General features: G+C 55.2%; 1 protein-coding gene across 1 annotated transcript in view; it reads right to left on the bottom strand.

The window, feature by feature from the left end:
* The window catches only part of Rfx2 (regulatory factor X2), a 56,082-nt gene extending 37,996 nt beyond the window's left edge, over window positions 1–18,086 (bottom strand). Inside the window, exon 1 of the mRNA XM_055617787.1 lies at window positions 17,944–18,086. The gene's annotated coding sequence lies outside the window, so the exon portion shown is untranslated. The remainder of the gene's footprint in view (window positions 1–17,943) is intronic.
* Window positions 18,087–18,471: the final 385 nt, after the last annotated feature.

Genomic DNA, 18,471 nt, shown 5'->3' with positions numbered 1-18,471 from the left:
GTAGGGGGTGGTGGGTAGGGGGTGGTGGGTAGGGGGTGGTGGGTAGGGGGTGGTGGGTAGGGGGTGGTGGGTAGGGGTGGTGGGTAGTGTGAGGAGAGTGTCTCCCTGCCCACACCTCCCCCAGGACGAGCAGGATGCCAGCGTCGGCCTCTGCTGCCCAGGACAGGCTCAGGTCTGTCGTGTCTGTTTTTGGCGACTCCATTCCTAGCTCTGTCTTAAGTCAACTCCCAAAGAGGAGCTCAAGACAATTTTGGGAAAATGGAATAAAATGTTCCGGGCCTTTGAAAGGGCAGAGAGAGACATGGGGATTCTTTGAAATATAATTGGAAAATCCTTTGTTTGTTTGTTTTGGTGTTGAGACGTAGCGTCGGCGGGCCAAAGATGACCTTGAACTCCGGCCCCTCCGGCCCCGACCTCCCAAAGGCTGGGATGAGAGGTGCGTGTACTGTGTCTGCTACACTTCTTGTGCTAACTGACCACATACATGTCACATTTGTGACTTTATATAGCCATTCGTGGCGGCATATGACCATATTCCCAGCACTCGGGAGGCAGAGGCAGGAGGACTCTGTGAGCTCGAGGCCAGCCTGATGGCGATGGAGACCGCGGAGCAGACGACTTCCAGGACAGCCAGGGCTATGCAGGGAGACCCTATGTCAAAGAACAACGGTGCTGGCATGTGCTCAGGGCTGGGGGCTTGCCCGGCTTGTTGAGGTCCCTGGGCTCAGTTCTCAGGCTCCAGAGCGGTGGCTGACCTGTGACTGCCTCACACTCACTTGGGGTTGGAGGCCTCTAACCTGGCTATTGTCTGCCAGCCTCCTGCCACCTCCTAATGGCCTGTATGGGTTTTCACCAGATACACTGGTTGCCAGGGCAACTGGACAACCTCATGGCCTCTCCAGCAGCCACCCAGGGAGCTGGCGCTTGGTGCTTCTGCTTTGTCGACTGACCTCATTAAGGTCGGTAGTGAAGACGTGAATGCAGGAAGACAGTGGGTCGACCTCTGGCAGACAAACAGCTGGGACTCCACGGTGAGACAGTACGGGACACACCTGGTGCTGATGGGCTCACGGTCCACAACGGGCAAGAAAAGGCAGTTCCCCGGCGGCAGCAGCTTTTTCACCCAGTGCTGCTCACCACAAGCTGGAAGAAGGGACACCAGCACCCACCATTCAGGTCATCACAGAACACTTTTGTATGACCCATGTGCCAAGAGCCTCTAAGGTCATCTGAAGCATACTGCACTCTAGGAACCACTCAACAAACATCTGCTGTGTGATGTTCCAAGTTCTAAGAACACTGACAGGAAAAGGGCAGGTCCCATCCCAGTCCCCTGTGACACTCAAGAGAGAGAAGGCAACACCAAGGTCACAACAGGTCAGACGATAAACATGCTGTACAACAAATAGAAGGCAGAGAAGAGGAGATGGACGAGGATATGATGGAGGACGAAGATATGAAGGACATGGACGAGGAAGAGAGGGAGGAGGAAATGGAGGAGGAGATGATGGAGGAGATAAAGGAGGAGGAGAAGGAGAAGATGATGTAGGAGGAGATAGAGGAGGAGATGGAAGAGGAGCGGGAGAAGGAGAAGCTGGAGGAGGAGCTGAAGGAGGAAGAGTTGGAGGAGGAGATGAAGGAGGAGATGATGTAGGAGGAGATGTTGGAGGAGATCATGGAGGAGGATGCACAAGAGGTCAATGAACTCTTGTTCTCCCACTCATCCTCTCTCTCTCTTGCTCTCTCCCTGTCTGGATGTGGAGAGAAGCCGCCGTGCCCTTTAACACACATTTGCAGAGCATAAGCACTCGCCATGCGCAGAACTCTGGCTGGAGGCAAAAGCCAGTACATGGTCCAGAGTGGACAGGGACCTGGGCTGCGGGCACACTCTGGTCCTTGGGACTCAAAGGCCCCAGGCAGAGGGGGAGGGCAGGGAAGGTTGCCCTGCGGCTTGGGGTCTGATGTGTATTATAGGACAGAGTCAGGTGACAGGCGAGGCAGAAGAAGCCCAAAGTGTCATCAGGTGATACCCAAGGGCAGCTGCCCCGATGGTGGACGACTGAGTCTGGAACTTGCGTATGAGCCAGGCTAGAGGCTGAACTTAAGGAAGAGGCGAGGGCTTACCTCCTGGAAGCCATGGGGGCCCAGGGACAACGAGGCAGAGGACCTGGAAGGAGAGCACCCTTTCCCCAGCCAAGGGCACAGAGAAGATGGAAGATTCCAGGAGAGGATGAAGAAGAAAATCAGGTCCACTAGGATATGGACCCAGTGTCAGAGGAGGCAGAGGTCAAGGTCACCTGGTCTGCGGTCCAGCTGGGTGACCTTGGCCAGTGTCTCAGCTCCTGTGCACTGTCTTATGCCGGTGCAGGGCAGGAAGCACAGGTTTGCCCTGGAGACTCACTGTGGCTCAGCACAGAGCAGACACCACTGAACAAGTGACCCACGGAATTCAAATTCAGTGCCCCGTGCCAGAACCCAGCTCATCCACTGTCACCTGGTGTGCCCCCGTGCCTTTCTGTTCATGAACAGCAAGGCCCTGACACACACAACCACACACAGCGACTTCAAGACCATCACACTAAGCTCTAAGCGTCCAGACACAGAGGCCGGAGTGTGGGGACTCCAGCATAGGCTGAGCTAAAGACAGCAGATCTGCAGGTGCTAGGGCTGGACAGAGAAGAGCTCACAGGGATGGCGTTTCCTTGGAGATCATGGAATGTTCTAGAATTAGTGGTGAAAGACCAAAGAATTGAAAATTTAGTTTTTTGGGGGTTATTCAATTAAAGTTTAGAGCACAAGCCTGAATGAAGGCCAGTCAGGTGGAGACACACCCAGCCACCTGTAGGGAGGAACCAGCCTTACTGCATTCTTTTCCTGCCCACTAGAGATACAGTTGCTAGGAAACCAGCCCAGATGGCACAGGAACCCCTTAAAGGGATACCGTCTCCTGGCAACCCACCCTGGTGGCCAGGCCAGAACTGTTTATGGACTTGGCTTCTAAAGTCAATTTCCCTTAACTAGTCGTGTAACACCAACGCTAGGACTTCCCCCGCTTGTGGTTTTGCCCTTTAAAAACCTCGTTTCCCTAGACCTCCTCACCACATACCTCTGTTTCCACAGGGAGCTTTTGACCTGGGCTCAAGCTCGTATTCAATAAATCCCCATGTGTTTGCAGTGGAGCCGATTCCTGGTGGTCTTTGGGGCCTCATGAACTCGGCGTGTCAGTGGCAATCACTTTGTGAGCATATAGAAGTGTAATGATCAATACATTTCAATAATATTTCAATGGGTGAAAGTGTGGCATGTAAAATACAATTCAATAAATCTGTTTTTTTGTGTTACATTTTGTGTGTGCATGTGTGTGCTTCCATGTCACAGCACACATGTAGACACCACAGGACAACTTGACTGCTGCTCTACTTCCACCAGGACGATCCTGGGACTGAACTGGGTAGTCAGGCGTGGTGGCAAACCCTGACCCACTGAGATTGGCTTTGATAAATTTGCTTTGAAAATGTTCATGTGCTCCAGGTATGGTGGTCCACGCCTTTAATCCCAGTATTCACGAGGCAAAGGATTTCAGGAAAATCTTTATGAGTTCGAGGCCGGCTTGGTCTATTGAGAGCTCCAGGACAGCTGGGACTGCACAGTGAGTCCCTGTCTCAGGAAAGCTAAAAAAGGAGTTTTATGAATTAGTGGAGATTAAACGCAGAGCTTTGACAATGATAGGCAGCACTTCACCCCATCACACCCTCAGCCCCTCACTGGGGGCTTCTAGCCAGGGCTACACCCCTGACCACACCCCCTCTCGGGACAAGGTTTCTCTGTGCAGCCTTGGCTGTCCTGGACTCGCTCTGGAGAGCAGGCCGACATCAAACTCATGGAGATCCGCCTGCCTCTGCCTCCCCCAGCGCTGGGATTACAGACTCGTGCCACCACTGCCCGACTCCCCTTTTTTATCAGGAAACAGCATCTAACCAATCTGCCCAGGCTGGGCTTTAACTTTCAGTCCCTCTGCCTCAGACTCCCAGTGGTGCTACAAGGACTTCAGCAGGCTGAGGCCTGTCTCTAGAAGTCCGGCGGGAATCCTAGCATCCAGCGGGGCAGCTGACCGAGGCTGCCCTTGCTGAATGGAGAGTGAGGTAATTAATCACGAACTCAAGTGGAAACAGCAGCATCTACCTACGGCTTTTACTGCAGGTAATTACACTCGCGGTAAAACCATCACAGCGCACATTAGCAGGCTTAACAATTCAGTGTTAATTGCCTGATTGTATTTCAAATGTCTCTCGAAAATTAAATAATTTGGGTGCACAGTAACCTTTATTTAAAGAGGTCCATAGGAGGTAGACAGAGCTTCTGGGGTAGTGAGGCACGCTTGTCACTCCAGCATCTAAAAGCCGAGAGAGGGGCAGGAGGATCACTGTAAGACCCTGTCACAAAACAAAACAAGGCCCAGAGAGGGCGTGGAGAAGGGGTGCTGCGGAGCCTGAGGCCCTGGATTCGCCCTCAGGGTCGTTGGGTGGGGGGAGATTGGGTTCCTGCCTGCTGTCCCTGCCCGCCTCCCACACGTGCACGCGCACACACAGAAATAAATGAGTGGAATAAGAACTTTGAAGGTGAACACTGCGTTATGTGGATTTTTCTTTCCATTTGTTTTAAATAAAAGATGGAACAAATGTTGAGGAATACCCAAATAAGAAGAAAAGGGACTCGTGGCATCACCTATGATCAAGAGACAATGGAGCATGAAAACGAAGAGTGAAAACCCTTCCGACTTGGCAGCAATCAACTTGGGGACCAAACTAGCCCAGGAGGCTTTGCTTTTGCGGGGGAGGTCCCCGCAGGAGGGAGGGCTCTTTTAGAAAGGCCGAGCAACACTGCCAAACACTTGCTTCAGCAAGGCCCATAAATAGGCCAGCCCGAGGGGCATGAATGGCAGCAAAGAGCCGGAGGGCGGGACTGCACGACGTGGAATCCGAAGCCAGCCGAGGCCGAGGTCTGGGGGCCCAGGGAAATGCAGCCAATTCTCAGCCCGCGTTACCACTAGAGTGGGCGCAGCGGGGCGGGGGGGGGGGGGGAAGGGCTGGCAGTTTCTGGACGGTCCTACAAGCTTCTGGAAGATTCTAAAAGCTTCTAGACTATTTATGGGGAGGCAGAAGTGAAGTTATCTGATGTTAGCGTCTCAGAATCGGAACACATTTTCAAAAAAGTATCAGTGGAGTTTTTAAACCAGAGCAAGGGTGGATAATCCCTTTGGGGGTTCGATGTCGCTGGGGGTTCTGTTCCCAACAGCTAGTCTAAAGAGAGAGAAGGCAAACTACAGCAGGTGCCCGGGCAGAGGCCGCACCGGGGCGGCGGGTGGTGACGCCGCGGGGACTGGCAGGCGCTGGGACGGGCGGTCCGTAGGCTGCCTGGGCTGCAGGACAGCGGACGGCACCTGCTTCGGAGCGGGGAGGGACAGAAAGCCGGCTGCTCCAGGAGCCCTGCGTAGTCAAGGCAACAAGCACGGACTTGAGGCTGCGGAACCAGCCTGGCAGGGGCGCCGGGGTGCAGATCCCAGTGAGGAATGTGGCTGTGTCAGACCCAGCGCGGACGGCGAGGCGTGGCTCGGGGAGGGGCCCCGCGGGGCTCTAGAACCTTCTCTGGCGCCTTCGGGATGGAGGGCGGCGTCAAAGCGTGCATGCTGCCGGAGAGGGCGCAAGCTTTCGCCACACAGCCACAGGGCCCGTTAGCTGACGTTCTGGAACAATTTGAAGGTTTCAAGTCTCTGCAGGAAGGCCACGAATGGGCAAAGGACGGGAGGGCAGTGCGCACGCGTGGGCGGTGAGCGTGGAGGTGGCCGCGAGGGCCGTGGGAGAAGGCGCCTCCTGATCCAGAGCCGGGGGGCACCCGCTTTCCATGCAAAATGACAACGGCGGTGTTCCCTCAGGACTGCTGACACGCTTCCAACCTTGAGGACGTCGGCTCAGAGAAAGACCCAGACAGCGAAGGCCATGGGTGGGGGGTTGGGACACGTGTCCAGAGCAGGAGAGCCAGCAGCTGAGAGTGGAGTCGTGGGTGCCGCGGAGTGGGGTGGCGGGCTGGGAGGGGCTGTCCAGGAGATGGGGTTTCTCTGAGAGATGGGATATTCTGGGGTTAAATCGTGGTGATATCACACAACTTTGTGAGTGTTCAAAAGCTACTCTACAGTGCTGGTTGGGGCTGAACCTTGGTGGGTAGAGTGCCAGCTTAGGATAGAACACACCAGCCCTCCCAGCACTCAGGAGGCAGAGAAAGGAGTTCAAGGTCAGCGTCCGTTGAGTAGAAACCTTGAAACCAGCCTGGAACACAGACCCGGTGGGGGGAGAAAGGCGGGGCCGGCAGGGAGGATGCTTCTGCTGGGCGTGGCTCAGAAATTACCCGGGTCCTGAACGCTGGTCCGAGCTCCTGAGCCCGCTTTGCTGGACAGTCGGCACTGAGTGGCAGCCTGCTCTAAAATCCAGCCACCCACCGCTGGCTTGTGCATTGCCTACCCGCTGCTGCGGGTTTTCACTTTTTTTTTTTTTTCCAAGTGGTTGGACGGCATCAAAAATCAAAATATTTTCTGCCAAGATCAAAGAAAAGGAAACTCACAGTTTAGCATCATTAAATAAAGTTTTATTGGCACATGGCCCTGGCCATGCCTTCACACATACGCCAGCCTATTCCGGCCTCCTTGAAGACACCACACTCTGTGGCTGCCTCTGCCCAAGAACACCAGGCCTTTGCGCCAATGTGCAGAAATACTTATAGAGCAGTCTCCTAAACAGAGCACTGTGCTGCCTGTGGTGGGTCATGTCTGTCAATCACGAACTCCAGAGGCTGAAGCAGGAGGATGGATGGGAGTGGGAAGCTACCTACCCTGGGCATCCTAGCGAGAAAAAAAAAAAAAATTAATCCATCATGGTGAGCGGCCTAAGAGACAGAAGACCACAAGGTCAGCCTCGGGTACTTGGCGTTCCTGTATCCAAATGGCTGTAAATGCCTCATCCAAGACTCGGGAACATCCCGAACAGCATGGAAGGACCTTAAGAGGCCAGACCAACAAGATGTTGGGATTAATGAGGCACAGCCTGGTTACCCAACAGTCCACCGCACATAAGAAACAATCAGCAATAGCTTCCTATCCTTGTACTTCCTGGGGTTTTGTTTGATTACTGGCTGTATTTAGGACAGACAGAACTCAAGGCCTCACAAACCAGGTAGACACCTTGCTGAGCCATGCCCCCAGCCCTCACTGGGGAATCCTGGGGAGGAGGGGGGCTCGCCTTCTGAACTAAACTCAACCCTCTCTTTAACTGGTTTATAACTTGAGATTCTGAGGCTGTGGCCCATGGGTAGAGAAGTTGTTAGTACGTATGTGACCTTGTGTTCCATCCCAAGCACAGATTTGCGTGGGGCGGGGCGGTGCACGCCTAGCTCCTGGGAGGCGGAAGCAGTGTTCAGGGTCATCCTCAGCAATGTGAGTTGGAGGTCAACCTTGGGCTACACGATACAGAATACACAAATACATGAAAAACATAGAATACAGCTGGTCGCGGTGACACAGGCCTATAATCCCAGCACGTAGGGAGGCAGAGGCAGGCAGATCTCTGTGAGTTCAAGGCCAGCTGATCTACAAAGTGAATCCAAGACAGGCAAGGCTACACAGAGAGACCCTGTCTTGAAAAACCTGTCTTAAAGGCAACTCTTGGGCTGCAGTCTGACTCAGGAGGGAACACTCTGGATGCCTGGGGTTTGAACCTCAGCTCTGTAATGGAACAGCAAGACCAGGCCATCTGGGCAATTGGGCAATTTTACCCCTTTCCAGCACCATCAATATTAACATTTAATATCTATTTTTGTTTCACAATAGACATTTGTTCAGCAGGGAGTCACCTGGGCTGGGGGGGGGGGGGGACTCTGTGTGCCTAGCACCCCATGACCCATGTTCCTAGGCCAAGAGAGAGCTGAGAGACAGGCAATCTCCGGTGTTGCTGCGTGGCTCTGGGAAGCTGCTGAGGGAACACACAGATCCTTGGGTGCAGGGGCAAGGTGGGTGGAAAATGACAGAACTTTACACAGCTCTCTTCAACCGGTGCCGCCTGGGGTCAGGGCCAGCTTCTGGAATGACCCTGCATTGCCTAGACAGTTCACGAGTTGCTGGAGCACACCAAAACCTGGTGTGCTCTCACAGGCTTGCGAGAGGGCTTTGGGGTAAAGGTGCTTGCTGCTAGGCCTGAGCCCTGAGTTCCAGCCCTCGCTCCCACATGATGGCAGAAGAGATCTCACTCCCACAAGCTGTCCTCCGACCTCCACACACAGACACCAAACAGAAACTTAAAAATGAAATAAAGCATTATAATTCCAAGAGATAATCAAAAGAGAAAGATGTAATAAAGAAATAAAATTGCAACATGGAGAGTTTCTTCCCAGCTTCTTTTTCCTCGAAGTCAAAAGAAAAGTTTCTCCACCTTAGGGATGGAGGGTGGTTGGACAGACAGATGACAGAGCTGCTCTATCTGCTGATAGTCTGCCTTTGTCCCTGCTCCTTTTTAAACAGCGAAACCTCTGGAAACTTCCAGACAAGACCAAGAGCCAAATCTGAGCACTGCTATTGGCCAAAACAGCGCTCTGCGCTCACCACCCTCCAAGCCGAGCCCTTCGAAGGAAAAGGCACAGGCTGCACATTCACACCAGGATGTCACAGCTGCTATGAGGCCCTGGAGCTTTCTGGAAAAAGCACTGCAGTTTTGACCATGCCACAGGGTGAAGAGGCCCTGCGGCCTGAGCATGCGCATGGTGCGGGTGCAGCGGAAGGTCAGCAATAAAAGGTACTTGCTGCCAAGCCTCCCGCCCGGGGTTCAATCCCCGGACACTAGGGTAAGAGCCCTGACTCCACCTCGCCCCCCTAGCCTCTGGTGCGCATGTGCAATTGAAGAGCCTACTCTCTACAAGAGCGCAGAAGGGAGTAGAGCAAAGACTACAGCGGCCAGGGAAGAAAGCGAGTTAGGTACAAGGGTTGGTTCCAGACTGGCAGTCACCAGAGGAGCATTAACAGACTCTAGACTTTTTCCCTGACCGGAGATTGCTGGGGGCGCCATGTTTACCCTGTGCCGCTCAGTTAAATTAAGCTAGGAGCATGGTTTGACACTGTCGGAGCCGTGAAGAAGCGGTGGGACAAATCAAAAAAAATTTTTTTTAATTATTTATTTACCCAGTTTTATTTATTTATTTGTTTGTTTGTTTATTTTAGTTTTCGAGGCAGGGTTTCTCTGTGTAACAGCCCTGGCTGTCCTGGACTCTCTTTGTAGACAGGGCTGGCCTGGAACTCTGCTGCTTGAGAGCTGGGATTACAAGTGTGCACCACCGTGCTCAGGCAGGGTGGAAGATTTTCAAGGCAGCCTAGAGATGAACAACCTGGGCATGTTCGGCATGGGGATGAACAGCCTGCAGACTAACTGCAGAGTTTGCACAACACAAGCTCCTGGGGCGCAAGCCAGACTCTCGCCGGGGTTGCTGCTGGTGGCCAGGGGTTACCACCTGACGGGTTCTCCAGCACCCTCTGCCCTTAGCTTTCCACAGGCTGGAACGTAAGTAACCTGCCAATTTAAGGACCTCGGAAGATGGCTGGTTGAGCACAAAATATTTGCTGAATGAACACTGGCTCAAGAAAACTGTACAGAAAACAAAAGCCTGAAGGAGTGTTCTTTAAAAATTAGGATGAAAAAGTGTATCAAATCAGAAGTGCTCCTACTCCTTTGCTGTCCTGTGAGCCTGAAAGTCCAATGCAATTCTGATCTGTTAGTGGCCTCCAGAGAGGTAGGAAGGACCAGCGCTGAAAACCATGAAGCCGGCACACATCTCTACAAACTTCTTCCAAGACCTCAGCCCCACAAACAACGTATTCTGGGCAATGTGGGGTGTTTCCTGGAGGTCAACAGTTTGCGGGGACCACGGCAGCAGGGTTAGGCAGATCCTGATAAGGACTTTGGAGGTCAGCTGTGACTTCCACAATGAGCTAGAACTGAGGTTGTGAGTTGCTCGCTGCCTCGTCTTTTCTGGACACAGCCCCTTCCCCTCCTGCCATTTGTCTGCTTTGATCATTCCTATCTTCTCGGCGTTCAGTCCTACCAGCTCCTCCTCTGCCTTCTCAGCCTCTATTCAGCTCCCTCCACCTATGAGGCTTTAGTTCAAGGTGATCACAATGTCCAGGGGTGGAAACAATGGCAGAGAATGTGGGTGAGAGGGTGGGTGGTGGGTGGTGGTGGTGGTGGGGAAGGATGGATGCATGGGTGAATGGATAGGTGGGTGGATAAGTGGGTAGGTGAACAGATAAATGGATGGGTGGGTAGAAGGATGGGTGGATGAATGGGTGGGTGGGTGGGTGGGTGGATGGATGGATGAGTGGGAAGGTAGATGAATGGGTAGATAGATAGGACGGTGGGTGGGTGGATGGTTGGATAAATGTATGGATGGGTGGATGAATGGGTGGGTGGGTGGGTGGATGGATGGATGGAAGGATGGATTGTTGGGTAGGTGGATGGGTGGATGGTTTGATGGTTGGGTGGGTGGATGGATGGGTGAATGGGTGGGTGGGTTGATCAATGGGTAGGTAGGTAAATGTGTGGGTAGATGGATGGGTGGGTGGGTAAATGGATGGTGGGTGGGTAGATGGATGGGTGGGTGTGTAGATGGATGGGTGGATGGATGGGTTGGTAGATGGATGGGTGGATCAGTAGATGGATAGGCGTAGGGGTTGGTCGATAAATGGGTGAATAGGCACAATATAGTCCAGACACACACACACAATAAAGTGTGGAATGGAATGAAGAAAATTCTGATACCTGATCTAGCCCTATCAGGGTCCACTAAGGAACAGAGCTGCTAGGAACACGGAGAAATGAGATTATGACTGTGGCTCACGGGCTGTGGGTGAGTGTCCGACAGTGGCTGTCTGCTGACGGAAAGGCGGAGGTGGCTGTTCCGTCCACGAGACGAGACCGACCATCTCAGTAATCCGTCTAATGCGGGAGTCCAGGGAGGTTCTAGAGAGCCGCCAGATTTAAGTCCACGTTGGGATTCCGGAAGAAGTGGGTTCTAATGCCACCTCGGAACGGCTCAGGATAGACAAACTTGCCCATGAGAGAGAGGGTAAGCGGCAGGAAACACACGGTCCTTTCCTGTGGTGCTGCTACCTGGGTGTGGCCCAAGTCTAGGCTGGGCCTTCCCACCTCAAATGATGCAACCAAGAAAACTCCCACAGGTGCGCCCGCTGCTGGGGTTTTGGGGTTCCTGATGCTGTGGAGTTGACAACCAAGATGAGCGGTCAGCCCGGCAAAGGGGGCCTCGAGGACACAATGCTCATTTAAATGAGCCAGACACAAAAGGCAACAGATCCAGGAAGCCTGTTCCAGTCAGATCCACAGAGCAGGAGCCGATGGCGGACAGAAGCAGGAGCTGGATGGTGGCACCAGGGCCTGCATGTCAGTGCTGAGCGACAGCAGAACTTTCATGTGGGAGGAGGCGGGGAAGCTCTCTAGAGGTTGCATGGCCACAGAGACGGTCCAGGTGTGCTTCGGGGACAGAGGCCAGCGACACCTCCGCTTCCTTCATCCTTGTTTTCCTCTCGCTCTCCCCCCGTCCTGGAACCCCATCCACATCAACACACATCCTGAGGGACCTCTGGCTTGGACACCCCTCATCCGATGGATGTCCCACCCAGATCCCTACTTCACTGTTGTCCCCTCAGTGTCCCAAGCACACAGCTGACTTCATGGCCCTGTTGGCTCCCAACCCAGAGCCCTGAGGTCATTGAATTGCCAGGCGTTGCCCTGAAGCCAGATGCCTGGAAAGGCCAGTGCCCTCAGGTCTGGGGTGCTGTGGTGAGCACCCAGGCCCTGGGGAGCCCTTTAGGAAAGACACTTGGATCCTTATCAGTTCTCCCAGTGCAGCCACAAGAAGTGCTGACCTCAGAGGCCTCCAGGCCAGCACGACGGGAGATGGGGAGGGCCAGGCAGACATAAGGAAGGCCAAATGGTCACATTCTTCTTTGTCACAGATGCTCATCTCTGTCACTGCTTTGAACATGGAAGGTTTGGGGTCCCAGAGTTCGGTGGATAGAACAATTACCTGTCATGTAAGGAGCCCTAGGTTCCATGCCCAGCATTGTCTAAACGGGGATGGAGACACATGCCTGTGGTCCCAGCACTCTGTAGGTGACAGCAGAATGAGCAGGAAGAATTTATGGTCATCCTTGGCTACATAGCAAGCCTGAGGCCAACCTGGTATACAGGAGCCCTGCCCCGACCCACTCATGAAAATAACTGCCGTCCAGCCTGGTTCCACCATCGAGCCTCACCTCCCGTCTGGCTGTGCAGTGGGCCACCAGTGGCTTCTGGAAGAGTCCTGAAAACATGGCATGCCCCTTTTCCTCGTTAGCCTCTGCACCTACCCTGAAGTTCAATAAAGCCCTGGCCCTTAGCAGAACGCCCTCTGCACACTGAGGGGATGTTGTCCGCTTGCTCTTCTGGCTGGCCCTGCCCGTCACAGGAGGGTACTCGGCTAGTGGGGGACTGCCTGGCGTCTGGTGTGCCCGTGACATGGCAGCCCTTCCCAGACGTGGCTCAACACCCTCATCTCAGCCCTGCTTACTCTTCTGCGTGACTCCACCCCCGGCCTTACCTCCCTCCAGTCACCAGGTAGCAGCCAGCCCCTGTCTCTGCCCTGCATGTGCCCAGTGGATTCCACACAGCACTCTACCCTGGCCTTTGCACTTCTTGAGTCTGAGAACCCGAGCTTCGTTACCATTAATAATGTCAGGCCACAAGGCATCCATGTATCTTGGGGGCGAGGTCTCATGTAGCCCAGGCTGTCCTTGAACTCATTATGTAACCAAAGATGACCTTGAACCCCAATCCTTCTGCCTCTGCCTCCCATGGGCTGGATGCTCCCCATGCCTGGTTTTTGGCCCGCCTATGCTGGGGACAGAACCCAGGGCTGTGTGGATGCCAGGCCAGTGCCTTCCCTAGCGAGCCCCAGCCCATCCCTCTACCTCTTTGTAAGTTTAATCAATCTGTGTGTATGGATGTTTTGCTGCTTCTGTGTCTTTCTGGATGCCTGTGCCATGGCGGTCAGAGGAGGGCATCAGAGCCCCTGGAGCTGGAGTTGGAGAGCTGTGTATGAGCTGGAACCGAACCCGGGTCCTCTGCAGGACCAGTGGGTATCTCAGACCCCAGCCACCTCTCTAGCTCCACTCTACTTGCTTCTGTTGTTTTCAAGGCAGGGTCCCACTCCATAGCTCTGGCTGTCCTGGAACTCACTCTGTAGACCAGGGTGGCCTTGAACTCTATTTATAATGTCTGTATAATGCTTCCACAGTTACTCGCCAAGTCCCAGCAGCAGAAATCTCTGGGTCTATAGGGAGGAGAGGTCAGTCAGCCATTATGGCAGGAAATCATAGGATTCACTGAGGCCTAAAAGGAGAAGCCACAGTTGGCAGGGTGCTGGGCAGGGCAGTAGAACCTGCCAGGCTCACACCTCATATGACAGGAATGTGGCTGTAAGAAAGGGCTGAGGTGCACAGGGCTGGGTCCCTGCTCCCAGGGCCGAGTTCAAGTCCTGACAGGCCAGGCCAGGCCAACCCGCTTCCAGTGGCTTCCTTCCAGGTACCACAGGGTTCTGGAAGCCAACCTCACACGGCAAAGCTGCCCAGCAAACTCATGGTCACCATAGGGCTCGAGGCAGGGGGACGCTCCCCGTCGGCAGTGAGCCTTAGACTCCAGTGGCTTTTTTTTGAAGCTGGGGTCAGGGTCAGAGCACTTGCCTGGCATGTGTAGGGTCTTGAGCCCATCCCCCTCACTGCAGAATAATGTGAAATATGCACACACGGCACTGGGCACAGACAGCCCGGAGACAGGGGCACTGAACAGTCAGCTTCCAGAAGGGGGCAAATGGTGTTTGCAGGGCTGTGGTGTTCCGGATGCCCCTGACAGCCTCACAGAGAGCCCAGCTGAGGCTCACTAAAGCAAGAGTAAGGAATGACAGCACTTGTGGGACACTGGGGAGCCAGACTTGCAACCAGACTTGGCCACCCCAGGCTTCAGGTATTGGGAACAATCTATACCTAGAAGAAAGGCTTCTTGGGTAGGGAACCTCAGTGCAAAGGCGGGGGGCTGGGCAGGGCCACCACCCCCAGCTTCATGTTCCCAGAAAGGCAGGAGCATCTGTCTCCCTCAGTGACTTCTCTAGAAGTGGCACCTGCCTACCACCTATCAGCACAGCAGCTGGGGAGAAGAAGGATCATGGCTCAAGGTCAGTGATACATGAGACCCGGTCTCAAACTACAAAAATAACTAATAAAAATGTCATTTGCTGAGAGAAGACCATGAGTCATGTAGGTGGCCCAGTTCATCTCCACCTTCCAACAAACACACATGCTACCTAACTATTTTGTCATTTTTACACTCACCCACCCACCCACCCATCAGTCATCCACCCATCCATCCATCCCCGTCCATCTATCCCCCATCCATCCATCCATCCATCCATCCATCCACCTACCCATCCATCCATCCATCCATCCATCCATCCATACATACATACATACATGCCCCATTCATCCATCCGCCAGCCTATACATCTGTCCATTCACTCATTCATCCATCTACCCATCTGTTCATTCACCTGTCTGTCTGTCCATCCATCCACTCACACACCCACATACTAACTCAGGACATGGGTGGCGGAGCCATCCACATAGTACTGACATTCCAGTAAAGGATCACAAGGACTTGAGCAGCACACAGACCCACTGTCCTTTCAACAACACTGACAACTAGGAAGCCTGGGCACCGGAACTCTCATGCTCCCACTCCCTTCCCTTATGTGGTTCGGCCTCCCTTGGTGGAAAAAGAACTACAGCTGACGTGAAGTGACTTATCACTGCTCTCCACTTCATTTCTCCGGAATATTCAGAATCGAGGCAGAAACCAGGGCTGTGCTCATTTCAGCTCCAAAGCAGCCAGGACAGGCAGATGTGACGCTGCCCCGCCCACTCCTGCAGTTTGCTGAGGCCTGCATCCTCCAGATAGGCCACCTGCCTTCTAGAAGCTTTCACATCGCACAAGCACACAGGGGAGGGCTGCATTATCGAAACAGACAGCTTCGGTTAGGTTAAAAGAAACAGGTGGGACTCGGGGGGCAGGGGCAGGTGGATCGCTGAGTCTGAGGCCAGCCTGGGCTACAGATGGAGTTCCAGGACAGCCAGGGCCGCACAGTGAGGCTCTCTCTAAAACTACAGTAAAGTAATAGAGCAGGGCCAGGATGCCTGCCTGGGCAGTGGTAGACCGCTTGTCCAGCACATGAAAGCCTCACCCCCAATAAACAAACAGGCACACAAGTAAACAACAAAAACATGTGACTCCTTCTAGCTAAGGACTTAACAAGCCAAGCAACCATTGGTTTACAGATGAATTCATTTTATGTGAATATATTAACATACAACCAGTTAACACACACAAATATTTATATCACCAGTGGGATGGGTGAGGGGGCTCAGCAGGGGAAAGGGGCTTGCTGCCAAGGCTGGCAACCTCCGTTTGATCCTCAAGACGCACCTGAAGGAAAGGACCAACTCCAGCAAGTTGTCCTCTGACCTCCAGCGTGCACACCATAGCTCACGAAGACACTCACACACACAAAATAAAAGGGTACTAAAAATACCACAGCTGATATAGTTTAAGGTACTAAGACTAAAATGCAGAACTATGGGCTGTATTTTAAAGAGCCAGTGTGGTGACAAGTCCTTCCCAGCCCTGTGGTGGCCCTGGGGCTCAGGGGTCTGCAGGGACCCGTCTGACAGGCAGAACTTAGCAGGCTTTGCTGAAGCGTCACGGTTCCCTGGCTTCCTCCCCACAGGCTGTCCCTCAGAGTCCTGTGGGGATCCTCGGCTTAGCACCAGGTGGTCAGAGCCTTGGCTCCCTTTCCCTGAGGCCCGAGCTCGCTTCTCAGTGCGAGTGGGTGAGAGGCCCCCCTGGGTGGATTTTCCAATCCACTGCAGTCCTTGAACCCCGGAGGGAGGAAGGGCAAGGGACTCAGTCAGGACCCTCCCATCAAACAAGCGTCCTTCACAAGCTGAGGCCACAGAATTTAAAAATACAAAGAGGAAACTATTTTAAGAAAGATTTCGTGTCGTTAATACTTCGTTAATGTTATGGTTGCGGGAAGGGTCTTCACACCACCTTAGAAGCTCAAGTTTCGCAGGGAGGCGGCCCAGCAGGTCAGGCCACCAGGCCTGCTGAGCCCCAGGACAGAGAGGGACTCCTGTCCTCTGACCTCAGCGTGCACACATGCCCGTGGTCACACACAGTAAACACATACATGACAAAATTAAACGGAAAAGCGAACCACTCAACGGTAAGCAAATAACCATCTCATTCCCAGGGATGCCACTGCTGTGTGTGTGTGTAGGGGGGCGGGGGTCACCGCTGTCCTAGCCTAGGCATGGATCGGGCAACCCCAGCTGAACTCAGCTTCAAGGAAGGGGGAGAAAGAAACCAGACAAAAGGTAGCCGTGGGACTGGGCAGCAGAGCAGGGGTCGCCAGGAGTGGAGGAGGCGAGAGAGGCGAGCGGGGTGGGGTAGAACACGCCATGCCCAGAAAAAGGCCACGGCTGCGACGAGCAAGGAACACACGCCAACAAAGTTAAACTGATTTAACAGGCAGTCGGAGGACTGTCCTCGGCGGAACAGGAACCCTGTGCAAACCAAGGCGCCTGGGACCCGAGGGTCCCCCGGACGCGGGAGTGGGGGTGAGGTCTGCGGGGAGACGCAGCGCGCCCCACCCCCGCCGCCCCGGGGCCCGTCCCGGAGCTCCCCGGGGAAACGACCGCTGCGCCGGGCATCCCGGCCGCGGCCCGCGGGGAGGGGCGACGGGACTCGGGTGTTTTGGGGTGTGCGTGCGTGTGCACGGGCGGGGCACGCAGGGCGCGCACCCCCCCCCCCGGCCCCCCGGCTCTTCCTGCAAACCGTTCGCGCAGCGTTTCCCCATAGGGAACTTTTCCGGGCTGCGGATCCCGGCGGAGCGGACGCCGCGGGTGCGCGTGAGCTCCCCGGGGCGGCGTGGGAAAGGACCGCGGGGCCCGGGACACCCCAAACGCAGCAGTGTGGGGCTCCAGGGGGCGGGGGCGGGATCCAGGGCGCCCGCCCGCCGGGGAATTTGGCACGGACAAGAAAGCGCGAAGGGAGGAGGAATTCCTTCCAGAACAAACGCACTCACTATTTTCGTCAAAGCACAAGAGAGGGGTGCCGGGGACCCCCAAATCCGGCGCGCCTGAGCCCTTGAGGAAACCGAACGCTCGGAACTTTGGGCCAAATCTAAGAGTCCTCTCGGAGTCAAGTTCATGGATGACACCGGGGTCCCAGCGTGTAAAGGAGAGACGGTGCCTCTGGGTTTTCAGACGAGGGGAAAATGGCTGGCTCTGTGGAAGCCCCCAACCCAGGTTTTGGGGGGATGACAGTGAGAAGAGGGTTTGGGGGAGCTCCAAGCCCAAGCTTTCCGGGGATGACAGCGAGGAGTGGGTTTGAGGGAGCCCCCAAGCCAGGCTTTAAGGCCAATGAAACTGAGGAGCTAGTTTTGGGGCGCCTCCGCACCCTAGGCGTTCCGGGGTAAAAATGAGACCAGGGGGTCTTCTGGAGTCCCCGCCCCTCCGAGTCAGATTTGGTGCGTCAAACACGAAAGGAGATCGCTGCACTTTACAAACTTCGAAGAGTGAGAGAGGGGTTCGCCCAGGCCAGGGCTCCCCCAAATCAGAGGTGTGGATCAGGACAGGCGAAATTGGCATCTGCAAAGTTGGGGCGCCGGGTCCCGCCGCGCCCGGCCCCGCGACCCCCCCAGCTGGGTCCCCGCCCGCCGCTACCCCCTGCCCCGGTCCGCACCGCTCACCTGGAGTTCGGCGGGGAGTTCGGGTAGCGGCTCCCGCGGCGGCGGCCGCTGCGTGTCGCTCCGCGTTGGTAAGTAACAGTCTCCACGGCTACAGTCTCTATGGCGGCGGCGGTGGCGGCGCCGGCCGCTCCTCCTCCGGCTCCCGCCGCCCGCCCGCCCGCCTGCAGCGCCCGCCCGCACCTAGCGCCCGCCCGCCTCGGTCTCGAGCAGCCCTCGCGGGGCGGGGCGTTGCGCCCGGCAACGGTTACCAGGCTGCACGCCCCGCCCCCCCAACGGCCCGCCCATGGCCGCCTCTAACGGCCTCGGGGAGGGCGGGCGCTCTCCCCATTGGCTTTTGTGGTGCCTGTCAGTGGCGCAGGGGTACGCCCTCGAGTAGAATCCTGGCCAATCGCTGTGAAGGAAGGCGGGGCCTGGCGGGAGGCGCGCGGCTCCCGGGAAGGGTTGGCTCCAAGGAGGCGCGCGAGGCCCGGCTGGTGGTGCAGGTTTGGGCAGCGCGTGTTTTGCGGAGTTGAGGCGATTCCACCAGAC

The sequence above is a fragment of the Psammomys obesus genome, unplaced genomic scaffold (genome assembly GCF_907164565.1).
Source record: "Psammomys obesus unplaced genomic scaffold, mPsaObe1.curated_primary_1811, whole genome shotgun sequence".
Lineage (NCBI taxonomy): Eukaryota > Metazoa > Chordata > Mammalia > Rodentia > Muridae > Psammomys > Psammomys obesus.
The sequence above is the reverse complement of the archived record's forward strand: the minus strand, read 5'-3'. Positions and strand labels throughout refer to the sequence as shown.